This window comes from Brassica rapa, unplaced genomic scaffold (assembly GCF_000309985.2).
Source record: "Brassica rapa cultivar Chiifu-401-42 unplaced genomic scaffold, CAAS_Brap_v3.01 Scaffold0970, whole genome shotgun sequence".
NCBI lineage: Eukaryota > Viridiplantae > Streptophyta > Magnoliopsida > Brassicales > Brassicaceae > Brassica > Brassica rapa.
The window spans coordinates 28,110-45,000 of NW_022610906.1; positions in this window are offsets into that span (position 1 = coordinate 28,110).

Sequence of the window (16,891 nt, forward strand, 5' to 3'; positions counted from 1 at the left end):
AATAGAAAACACGATGCATCCTAGCCTTAGTCCTAGTCAGGTTATTAACTCAGTCTTAATTCCATTCATCTCAGCTTAGCCCTTGCTAAACTGAGTCCGGTTCCATAAATAAAATAACCCTAAGGACTCTACCATTCAATAACGTGATCATTCTACTCTATATGCGACTCGATCTACCCTAAATTCCAAGTGGAATTCAAACAAACCAACTCACAGTGTTCTAGGCGAGAAGCAGCTGGTTGATCGGAGAAGACTTGGCCAAAACCCAATGGACGCCTTGACTGGACTGGACTGAACTGATCTTGTCTTGGACACAACCTTGGCTTCATCAAGAAGAAACTGACACGTCTGGACAGACTGATCTGGACAGAATCTCCTTTAGCTGCTGGACAGTTCTTCGGACTTTTCGGCTGAATATCGAGCAGAACTTCGACTGATCTGAACCCGTGGATCTGAACTAACTCCGGACAGCACCTCCACTTGACCATCACAGAATATGACTGGCCTAGACGGATTGAATTGGACAGAGCTTCCGCCTCACAATCGTAAAGAATCGCCGATTGAACGTAACTAGCCTTCTCGGTGAGAATCGACTATACTCTAAGTGGGCCACTTTGTTTCTCTCTCCCTCTCTAGCCACGTTGACTTGCTTCCTATCTGAACTGATCTTCACTTGATTGATCTTCAGTTGGACAGAACCTTCCCAAGGCGATAACTCAAAATCAGTAGAGAACTGATCTCGAAAACTCTCGAAATAGATCGGAATCACTTGCTTTCTTTTTCTACTTTTCTCTCACGTTTTTAACTGACTTTGAACAGGTCTGGTAGTGAAGAAATGAGCTGGGGTCGTGGGGTATTTATAGGAGACACCAGCCAATCAGCTTCAGGATTGGATGAATGAAATCTAAAGCAAAAGATAGAGAAAAGAGTAGATTGGCGGATGGGATCTGCTGCTGGACGTATGTCTCTCTCAACAAGATGCCTAGGTCGGTTAGGAAGATACATATGGATCCGGATCTTGCTGGACGTATGCCTCTCTCAAGATTCGGACAAGGAATGGAATGGATCGATGGACGCCACAAAGAACAATGGATCGGCTCTTTGATATGTCACACGGCTGCTCTCAATGGTTTCGCACAACTGAAAGACTTAGGGTTTCTTTGCTAAAGCAAAAACGTTTTCATAAAAGACTTAGCCGAAAAGTTGGCAACTACAAGGGTTTAAATAGGTGTTCCTTACTGGACTTTAAAGATAAAAAGGGCCTAGACAAATGGCCAAAGTCTTAACCGAAATAAAATAAAGAAAACAATAGACCGGTCGCGGTTTGAGATGTCCGGATCAGAACTCATAGTATGCTTGCTTGTTGCCTCATTAAAACCTTTCGGGAAAACCCAGTGGGACAAAACCTCGATAAGGAAAAAGAGTACAACACATACTACTCCTTCTGATGGTCGGCTCTATCTCTGAACCGAAAGCAAGTTGGTTGGATGGATTGAGTATGAAGGTGGAAATGGTCAGGCCGGCTTAATTCTGGCCGATGGAGGAGAACTGGCTCGAATGGAAAGGGTCTGGAACCTCTAGTCGTTCACCGGTGTCTTCCAGCTTCAAGTCAGACAACTCCTGGATCAATAGTTGCTTGAACCCGGTTTGTTCCTGTGCAAGCAACTCCTGGACAGCTTTGGCAAATCCAGCTCTTATAACTATTGAACCGGACCTTGTGGTAGGACCTTTGCGGATAATGGGAACCTCAGTCGTGGGTACTACAACACCGTGGCTGTCCGTCAGCACACACAAGACATTCGTGGCTGTCCATCAGCACAAATATCAGCACGTTGGTCCTTGGACTCAGCACGCTGACCCTTCCCGTGGACTGTTCGGGAGATTTTGGCCCACGTGGGTTGTCTGTTCAGTACACACAGGACGTCCGTGGCTGTCCGTCAGCACACACAGGACGTCTGTGGCTGTCCGTGTGTGTCCGTGTGTGGCCATGTGTGTCCGTCAGCACACACAGGACGTCTGTGGCTGTCCATCAGTACACATATCAGCACGCTGGTACTTGGACTCAGCACGCTGGCCCTTCCCGTGGACTGTTCGGGTGATTTTTCCCCACGTGGGCTGTCTGTGCAGTATACACAGAACGTCCATGGTGTCCGTCAGCACACACAGGACGTCCGTGTGTGTCCGTCAGCACACACAGAACGTCTGTGGCTGTCTGTGTGTGTCCGTGTGTGTTTGTGTGTGTCCGTCAGCACACAAAGGATGTCTGTGGCTGTCCATCAGTACCCATATCAGCACGTTGGTCCTTGGACTCAGCACGCTGACCCCGTGGACTGTTCGGGTGATTTTGGCCCACGTGAGCTGTATGTTCAGTACACACAGGACGTCTGTGGCTGTCCGTCAGCACACACAGGACGTCCGTGGCTGTCCGTGTGTGTCCGTGTGTGTCCGTATGTGTCCGTCAGCACACACAGGACTTCCGTGGCTGTCCATCAGTACACATATCAGCACGCTGGTCCTTGGACTCAGCACGCTGGCCCTTCCCGTGGACTGTTCGGGTGATTTTGGCCCATATGGTCTGTCTGTTCAGTACACAGAACGTCCGTGGGTGTCTGTCAGCACACACAGGACGTCTGTGGGTGTCCGCCAGCACACATAGGACGTCTGTGGCTGTCCGTGTGTGTCCGTCTGTGTCCGTCTCCACACACAGGACGTCCGTGGCTGTACATCAGTACACATATTAGCATGCTGGTCCATGGATTCAGCACGCTGGCCCATCCCGTGGACTGTTTGGGTGATTTTGGCCAACGTGGGCTGTCTGTTCAGTACACACAGGACATCCGTGGGTTCCATAATCCTCTACGACACTCTAACACAACACTCTAACCTGGGCCCTGGTGACTTCATGTTCCTCCTCTCTATCGGCAATATCCTATCTCCCTACCACAAAGGCCAGAAGAAGGAACTTTCAACCGACCGCGGCCCACAGTCCTTCGGGTCACCGCGCGACAGCCCACAGTCCTTCGGGTCACTGTCCCATTACACCGTCGTGTAATACTCAGCCATAGTACATGACACCGTTCGTCTGAGTCTTCCCGATCCAGCGAATAAGGGGTTTCCTTGAACCCGCTGGGTACGAGGCCGAGGAAACACTAATCACCCCTACACAAGCCTAGTATGGGCGGGTTACGCACATACTGTCGGCACACTCACACAACACAAACTCAATCTAGAACCTAACCTAAAGATAAAGTTCCAGATCCTAACTAGACACTCGACTCCACAAGACTAACCATAGTACCAGTAGTCCGGCCTATCAATACTAATACTAATAACTAAACAATAATATCAATACTAAACAAATAAATCAAACCGTTATCCAGATAGTCCAGCCTCCTGCTATGAAACTATCCTTAAAGATAACGGGAACCTGCACTCAACCATATCAACACGCAAGAATAGAAAACACGATGCATCCTAGCCTTAGTCCTAGTCAGGTTATTAACACAGTCTTAATTCCATTCATCTCAGCTTAGCCCTTGCTAAACTGAGTCCGGTTCCATAAATAAAATAACCCTAAGGACTCTACCATTCAATAACGTGATCATTCTACTCTATATGCGACTCGATCTACCCTAAATTCCAAGTGGAATTCAAACAAACCAACTCACAGTGTTCTAGGCGAGAAGCAGCTGGTTGATCGGAGAAGACTTGGCCAAAACCCAATGGACGCCTTGACTGGACTGGACTGAACTGATCTTGTCTTGGACACAACCTTGGCTTCATCAAGAAGAAACTGACACGTCTGGACAGACTGATCTGGACAGAATCTCCTTTAGCTGCTGGACAGTTCTTCGGACTTTTCGGCGGAATATCGAGCAGAACTTCGACTGATCTGAACCCGTGGATCTGAACTAACTCCGGACAGCACCTCCACTTGACCATCACAGAATATGACTGGCCTAGACGGATTGAATTGGACAGAGCTTCCGCCTCACAATCGTAAAGAATCGCCGATTGGACGTAACTAGCCTTCTCGGTGAGAATCGACTATACTCTAAGTGGGCCACTTTGTTTCTCTCTCCCTCTCTAGCCACGTTGACTTGCTTCCTATCTGAACTGATCTTCACTTGATTGATCTTCAGTTGGACAGAACCTTCCCAAGGCGATAACTCAAAATCAGTAGAGAACTGATCTCGAAAACTCTCGAAATAGATCGGAATCACTTGCTTTCTTTTTCTACTTTTCTCTCACGTTTTTAACTGACTTTGAACAGGTCTGGTAGTGAAGAAATGAGCTGGGGTCGTGGGGTATTTATAGGAGACACCAGCCAATCAGCTTCAGGATTGGATGAATGAAATCTAAAGCAAAAGATAGAGAAAAGAGTAGATTGGCGGATGGGATCTGCTGCTGGACGTATGTCTCTCTCAACAAGATGCCTAGGTCGGTTAGGAAGATACATATGGATCCGGATCTTGCTGGACGTATGCCTCTCTCAAGATTCGGACAAGGAATGGAATGGATCGATGGACGCCACAAAGAACAATGGATCGGCTCTTTGATATGTCACACGGCTGCTCTCAATGGTTTCGCACAACTGAAAGACTTAGGGTTTCTTTGCTAAAGCAAAAACGTTTTCATAAAAGACTTAGCCGAAAAGTTGGCAACTACAAGGGTTTAAATAGGTGTTCCTTACTGGACTTTAAAGATAAAAAGGGCCTAGACAAATGGCCAAAGTCTTAACCGAAATAAAATAAAGAAAACAATAGACCGGTCGCGGTTTGAGATGTCCGGATCAGAACTCATAGTATGCTTGCTTGTTGCCTCATTAAAACCTTTCGGGAAAACCCAGTGGGACAAAACCTCGATAAGGAAAAAGAGTACAACACATACTACTCCTTCTGATGGTCGGCTCTATCTCTGAACCGGAAGCAAGTTGGTTGGATGGATTGAGTATGAAGGTGGAAATGGTCAGGCCGGCTTCATTCTGGCCGATGGAGGAGAACTGGCTCGAATGGAAAGGGTCTGGAACCTCTAGTCGTTCACCGGTGTCTTCCAGCTTCAAGTCAGACAACTCCTGGATCAATAGTTGCTTGAACCCGGTTTGTTCCTGTGCAAGCAACTCCTGGACAGCTTTGGCAAATCCAGCTCTTATAACTATTTAACCGGACCTTGTGGTAGGACCTTTGCGGATAATGGGAACCTCAGTCGTGGGTACTACAACACCGTGGCTGTCCGTCAGCACACACAAGACATTCGTGGCTGTCCATCAGCACAAATATCAGCACGTTGGTCCTTGGACTCAGCACGCTGACCCTTCCCGTGGACTGTTCGGGAGATTTTGGCCCACGTGGGTTGTCTGTTCAGTACACACAGGACGTCCGTGGCTGTCCGTCAGCACACACAGGACGTCTGTGGCTGTCCGTGTGTGTCCGTGTGTGGCCATGTGTGTCCGTCAGCACACACAGGACGTCTGTGGCTGTCCATCAGTACACATATCAGCACGCTGGTACTTGGACTCAGCACGCTGGCCCTTCCCGTGGACTGTTCGGGTGATTTTTCCCCACGTGGGCTGTCTGTGCAGTATACACAGAACGTCCATGGTGTCCGTCAGCACACACAGGACGTCCGTGTGTGTCCGTCAGCACACACAGAACGTCTGTGGCTGTCTGTGTGTGTCCGTGTGTGTTTGTGTGTGTCCGTCAGCACACAAAGGATGTCTGTGGCTGTCCATCAGTACCCATATCAGCACGTTGGTCCTTGGACTCAGCACGCTGACCCCGTGGACTGTTCGGGTGATTTTGGCCCACGTGAGCTGTATGTTCAGTACACACAGGACGTCTGTGGCTGTCCGTCAGCACACACAGGACGTCCGTGGCTGTCCGTGTGTGTCCGTGTGTGTCCGTATGTGTCCGTCAGCACACACAGGACTTCCGTGGCTGTCCATCAGTACACATATCAGCACGCTGGTCCTTGGACTCAGCACGCTGGCCCTTCCCGTGGACTGTTCGGGTGATTTTGGCCCATATGGTCTGTCTGTTCAGTACACAGAACGTCCGTGGGTGTCTGTCAGCACACACAGGACGTCTGTGGGTGTCCACCAGCACACATAGGACGTCTGTGGCTGTCTGTGTGTGTCCGTCTGTGTCCGTCTCCACACACAGGACGTCCGTGGCTGTACATCAGTACACATATTAGCATGCTGGTCCATGGATTCAGCACGCTGGCCCATCCCGTGGACTGTTTGGGTGATTTTGGCCAACGTGGGCTGTCTGTTCAGTACACACAGGACATCCGTGGGTGTCCGCCAGCACACACAGGACGTCTGTGGCTATCCGTGGCTGTCCGTCAGCACACACAAGACATCCGTGGCTGTCCATCAGTACAAATATCAGCATGTTGGTCCTTGGACTCTGCACGCTGACCCTTCATGTGGACTGTTCGGGTGATTTTTGGCCCACGTGGGTTGTCTGTTCAGTTCACACATGACGTCCGTGGCTGTCCGTCAGCACACACAGGACGTCTGTGGCTGTCCGTGTGTGTCCGTGTGTGTCCGTGTGTGGCCGTGTGTTTCCGTCAGCACACACAGGACGTCTGTGGCTGTCCATCAGTACACATATCAGCATGCTGGTACTTGGACTCAGCACGCTGGCCCTTCCCGTGGACTGTTTGGGTGATTTTGGCCCACGTAGGCTGTCTTTTCAGTACACACAGGACGTCTGTGGGTGTCCGTCAGCACACACAAGACGTCCGTGTGTGTCCGTCAGCACACACAGGACGTCCATGGCTGTCTGTGTGTGACCATGTGTGTTTGTCAGTACACACAGGACGTCTGTGGCTGTCCATCAGTACACATATCAGCATGTTGGTCCTTGGACTCAGCACGCTGACCCTTCCCGTGGACTGTTCGGGTGATTTTGGCCCATGTGGGCTGATTGTTCAGTACACACAGGACGTCCGTGGGTCTCCGCTAGCACACACAGGACGTCTGTGGCTGTCTGTCAGCACACACAGGACGTCTGTGGCTGTCCATGTGTGTCCGTGTGTGTCCGTCAGCACACACAGGACGTCTGTGGCTGTCCATCAGTACACATATCAGCATGCTGGTCTTTGGACTCAGCACGCTGGCCCTTCCTGTGGACTGTTTTGGTGATTATGGCCCACGTGGGCAGTCTTTTCAGTACACACATGACGTTTGTGGGTGTCCGCCAGCACACACAAGACGTCTGTGGCTGTCCGTCAGCACACACAGGACGTCCGTGGCTGTCCGTGTGTGTCCGTCTGTGTCCGTCAGCACACACAGGACGTCCGTGGCTGTCCATCAGTACACATATCAGCACGTTGGTCCTTGGACTCAGCACGCTGGCCCGTCCCGTGGACTGTTTGGGTGATTTTGGCCCATGTGGGCTGTCTGTTCAGTACACACATGACATGCGTGGGTGACTGCCAGCACACACAAGACGTCTATGGCTGTCTGTCATCACACACAGGACGTCCGTGGGTGTCCGTGTGTGTCTGTGGGTGTTCGCCAGCACACACAGGACGGCCGTGGCTGTCAGTGGCTGTCCGTCAGCACACATAGGACGTCCGGTTGTGTCCGTCAGCACACAGAACGTCCGTGTGTGTTCGTGTGTGTCCGTGTGTGTCTGTCAGCCAACACATGACGTCTGTGGCTGTCCATAAGTACACATATCAGCATGCTGGTCCATGGACTCAGCACGCTGGCCCATCCCGTGGACTGTTTGGGTGATTTTGGCCCATGTGGGCTGTCTGTTCAGTACACACAGGACGTCCATGGGTGTCCGCCAGCACACACAGGACGTCTGTGGTAATGCATGGCTGTCCGTCAGCCCACACAAGACATCCGTGGCTGTCCATCAGTACAAATATCAGCACGTTGGTCTTTGGACTCAGCATGCGGACCCTTCCCGTGGACTGTTCGGGTGATTTTGGCCCACGTGGGTTGTCTGTTCAGTACACACAAGACGTCCGTGTGTGTTCGTCAGCACACACAGGACGTCTGTGGCTGTCCATGTGTGGCCGTGTGTGTCCGTCATCACACACAGGACGTCTGTGGCTGTCCATCAGTACACATATAAACACGTTGGTCCTTGGACTCAGCACGCTGGCCCTTCCCGTGGACTGTTCGGGTGATTTTGGCCCACGTGGGCTGTCTGTTCAGTATATACAGAACTTCCATGGGTGTCCGTCAGCACACACAGGACGTCTGTGTGTGTCCGTCAGCACACAGAGAACGTTCGTGGCTGTCTGTGTGTGTCCGTCAGCACACAAAGGATGTCCGTGGCTGTCCATCAGTACCCATATCAGCACGTTGGTCCTTGGACTCAGCACGCTGACCCTTCCCGTGGTCTGTTCGGGTGATTTTGGCCCACGTGAGCTGTATGTTCAGTACACACAGGACGTCTGTGGCTGTCCGTCAGCAAACACAGGACGTCCGTGGCTGTCCGTGTGTGTCCGTCAGCACACACATGACTTTCGTGGCTGTCCAACAGTACACATATCAGCACGCTGGTCCTTGGACTCAGCACACTGGCCCTTCCCGTGGACTGTTCGGGTGATTTTGGCCCACATGGGCTGTCTGTTCAGTACACAGAACGTTCGTGGGTGTCTGTCAGCACACACACTGACGTCCTGTGTGTGTCCGTCAGCACACACAGGACGTCAGTGGCTGTCCTTGTTTGTCCGTCAGCACACACAGGACGTCCAAGGCTCTTTGTGTGTGTCCGTGAGCACACACAGGACGTTCGTGGCTGTCCGTGTGTATCCGTCAGCACACACAGGACGTCCGTGGCTGTCCGTGTGTGTTCGTGTGTGTCCGTCAGCACACACAGGACGTCCGTGGCTGTGCATCAGTACACATATCAGCACGTTGGTCCTTGGACTCAGCACGCTGACCCTTCCCGTTGACTGCTCGGGTGATTTTGGCCCACGTGGGCTGTCTATTCAGTACACACAGGACGTCCGTGGGTGTCCGTCAGTACACATATCAGCACGTTGGTCCTTGGACTCAGCACGCTGACCCTTCCCGTGGACTGTTTGGGTGATTTTGGCCCACGTGGGCTGTCTGTTCAGTACACACAGGACGTCTGTGGGTGTCCGTCAGCACACACAGGACGTCCGTGGGTGTCCGCCAGCACACATAGGACGTCTGTTGCTGTCCGTATGTGTCCGTCTCCACACACAGGACGTCCGTGGCTGTCCATCAGTACACATATCAGCATGCTGGTCCATAGACTCAGCACGCTTGCCCATCCCGTGGACTGTTTCGGTGATTTTCGCCAATGTGGGCTGTCTGTTCATTACACACAGGACATCCGTGGGTGTCCGTCAGCACACACAGGACGTCTGGGGCTATCCGTGACTGTCCGTCAGCACACACAAGACATCCGTGGCTGTCCATCAGTACAAGTATCAGCACCTTGGTCCTTGGACTCAGCACGCTGGTCCGTGGACTCAGCACGCTGGTCCTTGGACTCAGCACGCTGACCCTTCCCGTGGACTGTTCGGGTTGTCTGTTCAGTACACACAGGATGTCCGTGGCTGTCCGTCAGCACACGCATGACGTCCGTGGCTGTCCGTGTGTGTCCGTGTGTGGCCGTGTGTGTCCGTCAGCACACACAAGACGTCTGTGGCTGTCCATCAGTTCACATATCAGCACGCTGGTCCTTGGACTCAGCACGTTGGCCCTTCCCGTGGACTGTTCGGGTGATTTTAGCCCACATGGGCTGTCTGTTCAGTACACAGAACGTCTGTGGGTGTCTGTCAGCACACACATGACATCTGTGTGTGTCTGTCAGCACACACAGGACGTCCGTGGCTGTCTGTGTGTGTCCGTCAGCACACACTGGACCTCCGTCGTTGTCCATCTGTACACATCAGCACGTTGGTCCTTGGAGTCAGCACGCTAACCCTTCCAGTTGACTGCTCGGGTGATTTTGGCCCACGTGGGCTGTCTATTCAGTACACACAGGACGTCTGTGGGTGACCGCCAGCACACACAGGACGTCTGTCGCTGTCTGTCATCACACACAGGACGTCCGTGGGTGTCCACCAGCACACACAGGACGGCCGTGGCTGTCAGTGGCTGTCCGTGAGCACACACAGGACGTCCGTGTTTGTTCGTCAGCACACACAGGACGTCTGTGGCAGTTTGTGTGTGTCCGTGTGTGTCCATCAGCACACACAGGACGTCCATGGCTGTCCATCAGTACACATATCAGGACGTTGGTCCTTAGACACAGCACCGTGACCCTTCCCGTGGATTGTTTGGGTGATATTGGCCAAGTGGGCTGTCTGTTCAGTACACACAGGAACTCCGTGGCTGTCCGTCAGCACACACAGGACGTCCGTGGCTGTCCGTGTGTGTCCGTTTGTGTCCGTCAGCACACACAGGACGTCCGTGGCTGTCCATCAGTACACATATCAGCACGTTGGTCCTTGGATTCAGTGATAACACTCAAATTACCCTAAGGAGTGTTACTCTCATCAAAAGAGGTGCAGATGTAGCAAAGCAATTCATATCAATAGAGAAATAAGAACTCATAGAATAGATGAAAAGAAATAGAAACAAGGAGTTCCAATCACAAGGGATCTTCTCTCCAAAATGAAACTTGCACTATATATTCTACTAGGTTAAAAACTCGTCAGGGCATTGTCACGCCCCCAATCCTGAATAGGATTGTCGGGACGGCCATGGTTCGAGGAAACATGCAAGCCAGTCTTAGGACATCAAGGCAAGTGTTCCATGGTCGAGAAAGAAGGTTAAGGACATAAGGGAACTTAGTCTTAACCTTATACAAGCTAAGAGACAGCTAGGACGAGTAAGACGGTAGCTGGACGAAGTGGACGAGTAGCTCGGCCAGATCAATGAAGCTAGGTTCAGTTCACACCAGCTCAGTCCCTACTAAGTCAGCTCCACTAGCTCACTCAGCTGAGGCAGCTGAGAGTCAGCTCATCTCAGCTAGACGGACTGTCCGGGCTTTAGGCCGATGGTCCGGGTCCGGGTCAGTGGCAGGCTGTGAGGTCCGGCCATGAGGCCATGGGCTGTTGGGTCTTTGGACAAGGCCGTGGGCTAAGTCCAGGAGGCCTGGGGCGTGAGTTGGGCTTGTGACCGACCCCAAACCCAATCAGAAAGGGCGAAGGGATGCAAGTGGCCGAAAGGGGACAACCCTTGGCCGATGGTGCCCATTCGCTAGAAAGTCGTGCCTGTTTGTGGGGCAAGACTTACCCCCTCGTTTTCTATAAATATGGGGGCTCTCTGGTCAATTTCATTATCCAATTCCAGAGTAAAATACTCAGAGAAAAACGTAGAGAGAAAGAAAGAGAGAAAGAGATAGTTCCGGCCAAGAGAAAGGCCGATTGTGGTGGTGTTGTGTTCCGGCGACTCTGATCTTTTGAGAACTAACTCCGGTGAAGAATGGGAGATCAAGACAAGGAGAAGAGCATGGATAACCCAGACGTGGTTCTCAAGGTATGTGATGGGCCGTGGCTCCATCAGACCGAACAGACGGTCCATGCGACCGCACCGCGGCTCTGCTCGGTTCCTAAGTCCCATCCGGCTCTCCTTATCTGTTTCAATTCGTTTCTCTTCTCTTCTCTCTGGTTAAACACGAAAGGTTGTGTTGGTTGAGTCCAAGGGACACGTCCCTAGGCTTTGGCCGAACATAACCAAACCGCTAGCCTAGACACGGGTCGGTTAGTCGGATGATCCGATCGCACCAAGACTGGGCGGTTAGGACGAACGGTTGGGAATGACCCAAAGGGCACGAATTGTCAAGAGTCATGAGTGTCCAAGAGGCACGAATGGCCAAAGGGTGCATGTTCCAAACGGTGTCTTTCGGGACAGGTTAGGACCGATCCTTATGGATCAGACTATGGCTTGTCTAGTCAAGACAAGGTCACGGTTTGTCTAAGCCAAGGTAGAGTCGCAAGGTCTGACCGGTTTCTAAGCCTTCCGGATTAAGCTTGAGGTTTACTCGGCCGATTGGATCCAGGCCTAAGGCTGGATCAGTTAAGGGAGTCCGTTGGGCCATTGAGCTGGACTTCATTGGCCGGTCGCACCTAGATTCTATCCGGTTAGACGGATTGGTCTTTGGGGACGATCCGGATCTGTTCGTGTGTTCTGTTTATCTATTCTGGACTATCTATCTGATTCTAAGTGAAAGGGTGGTTGGTTGAATGACTTAGGATACGGTAGGTAGGTTCATACGTTTTATGATTATGTTGACTGAGGTTTATCTAAGTTCTAGGAACCAAGCCAAGCATTGTGGAATCAATCCGTTCTATTCTCGGTTATGATTAATGCTTATCTGGTTGTGGTTTCAGGAACTAAGGATGGTTCTGGTCAAGCCAAGGAGCCGTGAAGGCTCGGTCAGTGAGAGGCTGTGTAACGTGTGGTTAGATGATGCTAGGGATGAACTAGTGATTGTCTATGAGACTGTTAAGAAGTTGTGTATTGAATCTCATGTTTCTAAGTAATACAAAGTTTATACATTGTTATTCCGCTGTGCAATCTGTTCCTTTGTTTATGAACCTCATATTCGAATATGACTTAGTAAATAAAAGACTTAAAATGGATCAAACAAGCAAAGAAATTAATAAGTAAGCCTGCGGACTCCATAAGGTCGAGAGGCCAGGGTTCGGGTCTTACATGCATTTTGGTAATTTGGCTTGGCCTTGGTTTTTAAGTCTGCTGAATCCAAAATGTCACGTCTGGTGTCTCGACATCGATTTATGGTACTTGTGTACATCGATCGATATTAATCTTCATCTATCGAGGCATTTCCTGATATCGATCGTCAGCACTGATGCGCATCGATCGATTATTCTTCCTCTCGTCGACCTTTAAGTGGTCAGCTCGGGTGAAATGTCCTTTAAGCTCCAAAATGCTCCAAAGTCATAGCCTTACTCCGAACCTGAAAACATACCTAGAAGAGTAGAAAACATTGATATATATATATATAGTAAAATACTAATATACCATGGATAAAAATGGGTCAACTCCAAGGTATATCACTCAGCACGCTGGCCCGTCCTGTGGACTGTTTGGGTGATTTTGGCCCACGTGGGCTGTCTGTTCAGTACACACATGACGTGCGTGGTTGACCGTCAGCACACACAGGACGTTTGTGGCTGTCTGTCATCACACACAGGACGTCTGTGGGTGTCCGTGTGTGTCTGGTTGTCCGCCAGCACACACAGGACAGCCGTGGCTGTCTGTGGCTGTCAGTGGCTGTCCGTCAGCACACACAGGACGTCCGGTTGTGTCCGTCAGCACACACAGAACGTCCGTGTGTGTCCGTGTGTGTATGTCTGCCCACACAAGACGTCCGTAGCTGTCCATCAGTACACATATCAGCATGCTGGTCCTTGGACTCAGCACGCTAGCCCATCCCGTGGACTGTTTGGGTGATTTTGGCCCAAGTGGGCTCTTTGTTCAGTACACACAGGACGTCCGTGGGTGTCCACCAGCACACACAGGACGTCTGTGGCTATCCGTCAGCACACACAAGACATCCGTGGCTGTCCGTGTGTGTCCGTGTGTGTCCGTCAGCACACACATGACATCCGTGGCTATCCATCAGTACACATATCAGCACGCTGGTCCTTGGACTGAGCACGCTGGCCCTTTCCGTGGAATGTTCAGGTGATTTTGGCCCATGTGGGCTGTCTGTTCAGAAGGACCAACAACCAGCCACATCGATCGATGTGTGTACCATCACATCGCTCGACGCTAAGATCTCAGCCATGAATGATAGGCTGCAGACTTACGAGGACATGCATGACCGTTTCGTATCACCAGTCATGCTTTATTTAAACAAATTGTCTAGTCAAATACTTCATGCCCAAAGGGATATTGATAAATTTACTAATCAAAATTTTTTGCAGGCAAACTCATTTTCAATCAACAGGCTACGAGGGCCATGGAGCGATGGCAAGAATCCTGTGGAGTTATTTCCCTACACAGCAGCAGAGGTTGACAAGATCACATCCAAGATCTACACTGCTATAGACACCATGGAGGAACGACTTGACAAATGCTGCGATGACATCTACTTTTCATTCGACAACAGAATCAGTGGACTAGACAGCCACGCAGAATGGCTACAGAAAGAAGTCAAAGCCATTCAGAGGAAAATCGCAGATCAACACCAGATATTAGCATCGATCAACAGGAAGCGAGCGAAATCGCTTGATGGTAAGTCGCCGAGATCGACCGACGAACACTTAATTGCATCGATTGACGCCGAGTCTACACCAGCCGGCGAGCAGCTGATACACAAAACGATAGAGTCAATGTACAAGGAACTGAAAGAACTTTCACCATACGCCTATGACAACATAGGCTAGCACCAGATCAACATTGACAACGTTCAAGATAGGCTACAGAACATCTCCAATGTACTTAAGAAGATGGGTGACAAGTGGACAAGAAATGATGAGGCCACAAGAAGTTTCATTGCATCCTGGTCCAAAATGTGCAGAGATGACGTGGATGCTTGTTTTCCAACAAGCAGCTGTTTATCCACCAAATAGCCAATCACTACCACAGTCAAGCTAAATGACTATAACCAAGCGTTGAGTGGGAGGCAACCCACTATTAGGTATTTTATTTTGGTTTTATTAGCTAGCATTTATTTACTTTTTTTTTTATTTCTTTCAGATTTAGGAGACCCAAGTAGGAGGACCTGAATATCGACCGCCGACGAGATGTCGACATCGCTCGACATAGACAAACACACGACGATCGATGCAACATTTTCACATCGATCGATATCTAATCCGGTCAGATGTACCTTCCTTACTTGTTACATTTCGTACTTATGAATTATTCCATCATAACTCTGACTGAGTTACACTGGGACAGTGTAGTTTAAGTCTGGGGGGAGATTTACTGATATAACTTATTTTATAATTATATAAAAGGAATTTTAAAAATTATGCTTAGCTATTGAAAATGGGACTATGATCTTATATTGATTTAAACTTGAATATCTAACCAATCTTTAGCACCATTTTAGATTTACTGATTGCAGATAGCACTATAGATGCTAATGCAGATCAACCTATCAACTACACACTTGCCTTGACCGTATGAAGTAACCAAAGCTGATTTCCAACACTAAACCTGACATAACCGCTTGTCTTGGGGCTTGGTATACATGGGATCAGATTCTTCAGACAGGTCTGGAAGGTAACGCCTTGTGTAGATTATTTATCACATTTTCTCTCTCTAAATTTCGACCATATATTAGTTAGTGATTTATATTTCAGTTCTATCCATTTAAAAAAAAAAATAATAATAATAATAAGATCTATTGCTTACTTAGGATGAGTCTGAACAGGACTTGGTGGCTAAAACCATTAAGGCTTGATTCATAAAGACTCCAATAAAAGAGTTCGAAACAGGACTTGGAGGCGGCAATCTTCAAGGCTCGCTTTCACAAAGAATTCTTGGATATAGGTCAAAAATAAGTGAACAGAGCTTCGTGGCTACCACCATTAAGTTTTGATTCATGGAAGCCTGTCCAATCTTGGTCACTGATCCTGAAATGGAAGCAGACTTTGACTCAAGAGAGAAAATTAGAGAGAGAGAAATTAGGAACTAACTTTTATCTGCAGTTCCAGATACTTGTCTGAAATCCTTGCATCCTATGATCGATACTCCCAAGGTAAAGCATTCACTTTATATTTATGCTAAGAAATGAAGTCAGTAGAGGGGATGTCAGACGTGAATTGCTGAGTTGTGTTATGTTAGAAATGCTAAGCTAGGGTATTGCATAGTGTGCTTCTGTGATTAGGACTTTTTAGATGTGGTTGCAAAATTGTTGAGGAAAAGATTTCTATGCTTTAAAATCTGTAGTCCCTAATATTTTCAAACCTCTTTCAGAGAGACTGCCTATATGTTTTGCTTGAGGACAAGCAAAAGGGTAAGTCTGGGGGAGTTGATATACCTTGGATTTGACCCGTTTTCATCCATGGTATATAGGTGTTTTACTATATATATATATCTATGTTTTCTACTCTTCTAGGTATGTTTTCAGGTTCAGGTGCATTTCGGAGTAAAGCTATGACTTTGGAGCATTTTGGAGCTTAAAAGACATTTCATCCGAGCTGACCATGTAGAGGTCGACGAGAGGAAGAACAATCGATCGATGCACATCCAGTGCTGTCGATCGACACCATGAGATTCCTCGACAAATGAAGATTAATATCGATCGATGTAAACAAGTACCATCGATCGATGTCGAGACATTGGACATGCGACATTTTGGATCCAGCGGACTTGAAGCCAAAGTCCAAGCTAAATTACAAAAATGCCCTGACGAGTTTTTAACCTAGTAGATTATATACTGCCTAAGTGTTTTGACGGCAGAGAGAGCTTTTTGTTACAGTTTTACTTTGAGAGAGAGAGAGAGAGAGAGAGAGAGAGAGAGAGAGAGAGAGAGAGAGAGAGAGAGAGAGAGAGAGAGAGAGAGTTTTGGAGAGAAGATCACTTGTGATTGGAACTCCTTGTTTTCATTTCTTTTCATCTATACTATGAATTCCCATTTCTTCATTGTCATGAATTGCTTTGTTATGTCTGAGTAGTTCATTTATTAGATCCAGGGTTCAGATAGGTTTGTGCGATAAGCCCCAAACTATAGATCTGCCTTGTTGTGATATTCATGATAGATTTGTATTCATTGCTTGTTTTAGCCTTGCTAACTAGAACATGATCATAGGATTGCCTACTCCTGACATCTATCTATCATATCAGGACTGTTAGAGAGGGCTAACCGCCAATTTAGTATCTTAATACGGCATATCATACTCGCGCATAGGCCTGGCTAGAACCTGTCGATCGATGTCCTCAACTGACTATCGGTCAACG